At 48.1% G+C, this 3021-nt stretch overlaps 1 non-coding gene across 1 annotated transcript; it reads left to right on the top strand.

Moving 5' to 3' along the window:
• The first annotated feature begins 2126 nt into the window (after positions 1-2126).
• Positions 2127-2209, top strand: trnal-cag (transfer RNA leucine (anticodon CAG)). Its single transcript has one exon. It is a non-coding gene; the product is annotated as a tRNA-Leu (tRNA).
• The last annotated feature ends 812 nt before the right edge of the window (positions 2210-3021 follow it).

Genomic DNA, 3021 nt, shown 5'->3' with positions numbered 1-3021 from the left:
CCAATTGGAAAAAGCCTGGCAATTCCAGAGCAGGAAGGAATTGAAGTGATGGAAAATTTCAATTTTCAGGCAACAATTTTAAAACCTCTCATTTTATGTTCTGTTTTACTGTATTTACCGTCACAAAATCCTGACGCGATTTTAGGAATCGTTTTCATTTGTCAATCTGTTAACTGTAAGCGGCGGGAGGAAGGTCCGGTTCAGCAATTTAAAACGGGACAAATATCAGCTTCCTCTCTGTAAAAGGAACAAATTAGCGACTAACCGCTTCTCACAGGCTTCTCGGGGACTGACAGAAACGAGCGGTTTCTGATCTTTTCTCCTGAAAGAGGCGGATAATGCTGCAGGGAGCAATGAACTGCCCTTCACTTTCTGGCTGCTAATACATACCTGACTTTAAACAGTTCAGACAGCGACTGATGCTTCTGCCGGAAAATGAGCAGATTCACCAGAATGATCCCGGTCCATCATGGCCAAAGACATCCAGCTGGCCCGCCGCATCCCCGGGGAACGCACCTAAAACCCAGCTTCAGTAACAAGTGTAACAAGGGCTCTTTTCAGAGCCACCAAATCAGCAAAGGAAAGAGCTGCCATCTCTGTTCATCATCAAACCCATTAGATTGGAGGGGCGGCGTCATGGTTTCTGTTTTGTCACATCACTTTCCCGAAAGGCCTGTCGGACTGAGAGCTGATCTGTAATTTAGAAAGCAGCATTACCGGAGACTCATTGCTGCTCAGCACAATCTCAACCCCGCTCCTGGGATCCGTTAGCTGGCATTTGGGGAAAATAAATGGATCCCAGTTTTATTTGGAAGGCATTAATGGAGCCGGTTCCGTTCACATGAGGGTTATTTACAAACATTACCCAATGAGTTCACTAATATTTGAATCCATTGGAGATCAGTACACAGGATATGGAAGGCAGCTCGGTCACCCTGACTGAAACCGCCAGTTCCCCGGGGCTGCAGACCCTGACACTGCGGGGAGAGAATCCCCGACTCTATCCCGCCGCCGGGGGAAACAGACAGCTCTGTGTCCGCAGAATAGGGAGGGCCGGGGGGAAGGCACACCTGAAAGCGCTGCAATGGACTCAGCTCCTGTGTGTGCACAACTCTCACTGATTCCGTCCTCTGGGAACAGTGCGGTCTAAACAGATCAGGTTAGAAGAGAAACACACAGCCCGAGAATGGCCTCTTCCTTCCTGCATTTACTCTGTTCCGGGAGCAGATTCTCATTGAGAAGCGGCGCTCAGATCACCGGAGAGAAAAAAAAAACACAATTCAAACTGTCCAAATGAAAAACAGAGAATTAACCCGGACACTTCCATTATTAAATTAATTCATCAGCTCCGAACCATTTCCCGTTAATGTACCGGGATAATCTCGGGATTTATAAAATCGAAGGCAGCGGGATTTATTAAATTGTTGATTCTGACACCCTGTAGTTCACTTCTTCACTTAACCAGAGGGGGAGATGTGTGAGCAGAGAAACAGAGCGAATTCCAGAGAGGGAACTGAAAACACACCTGGACAGATGTGAAACAGGTCAATCCACTGTTACAATAACTCCATCACTGACTCCCTCCTGACAGTAACCAGTCCTTTCACAGAGACTGTGGGTGGCTCTGAAAAGAGCCTTTGGTTTATTTGATGACATTTTGGCCGCTTTACTTTTTCTGGGAGCTCTGAGCGCTGGTTTTCTTGGGCAGCAGCACGGCCTGGATATTAGGCAGCACCCTGCCCTGAGCGATAGTCACTCCTCCCAGCAGCTTGTTGAGCTCCTCGTCGTTGCGGACGGCCAGCTGCAGGTGTCTGAGGATGTTGCGGGTCTTCGTGTTGTCCCGGGCTGCGTTCCCGGCCAGCTCGAGGATTTCAGCGGTCAGATCCTCGAGCACAGCAGCCAGATAGACCGGGCCTCCGGCACCCACACGCTCAGCATAGTTACCCTTTCTCAGGAGCATGTGAACACGGCCCACCGGGAACTGCAGTCCAGCCCGGGAGGAGCGAGACTTGGCCTTGGCTCGAGCTTTCCCGCTGGTCTTTCCTCTTCCAGACATTTCCACAATCTCACAAATACTTTCACAAAGAATGAATAATTTCCTTAGCATTGATAGCAAATCGCAGGTAGTCAGGATGGCCGAGCGGTCTAAGGCGCTGCGTTCAGGTCGCAGTCTCCATTGGAGGCGTGGGTTCGAATCCCACTTCTGACACCTTGTGTTTTGACTGCACTGGAGGCGTTTGGGAGCAGCGGTGAAAAGCAAAGAGAAAGCAGGAAAGAACATGGACAAACAAAGGAACAATGGACCCAAAGATGTTGCAACAAAACATGAGAGTTGGAGCCAACTGAGCAAACAGCAGGTCACATAAAAGATCAAAAATGTAACCTTTGTATCGGGGTGGAAGATGTTGCCAATATCCTTAATGAATACTTTACTGTTTTCCCGAATGAGAGGGTGATGCAGATATTGTTATGAAGGAGGAGGAGTGTGAAGTATTGGACGTGATAACTTAAGGAGAGAGGAAGTCTTAATGGGATGAGCATCCTTGAATGTGGATAAATCACCAGGTCCAGATGAAATGTACCCCAGGCTGTTGAAAGAAGCCAGGGAAGAAATAGTGGAAGGTCTGACCATCATTTTCCAATCCCTCACTGGATACAGGTGTGGTGCCAGAGGATTGGAGGTCTTGTAACGTTGCAATAAAAGCAAAATACGAGGCAGATCAAGCATGGCTGATCCTTTCGAGTAGAGAAACAGGGCTGAATTCCCTAAACCAGTGCTACAGCTTTCAGAATAGAAGGAGCCTATACACACCTGATGGGTTCCACTTAAACAAAAGAGCTGGAGGTGTTGACGGTCAGAACAGATAAAATGTGGAGGAGTGTTTGAAGCAGATTCTGTGTGGTTACTGTAGTTGTACTATGGAGTTATTTCAAGGAGGTGATTCTGAATGTAATGGATCAACGTGGACCCGTCCAAGGCAAAGGTTCTAAACTTCCCTGTGGTCCAGCCTGGTTGAATGA

Source organism: Heterodontus francisci, unplaced genomic scaffold, assembly GCF_036365525.1.
Source record: "Heterodontus francisci isolate sHetFra1 unplaced genomic scaffold, sHetFra1.hap1 HAP1_SCAFFOLD_58, whole genome shotgun sequence".
NCBI classification, from domain to species: Eukaryota; Metazoa; Chordata; class Chondrichthyes; order Heterodontiformes; family Heterodontidae; genus Heterodontus; species Heterodontus francisci.
Note: the sequence above shows the minus strand (reverse complement) of the source record. Positions and strands in the feature narration are given on the sequence as shown.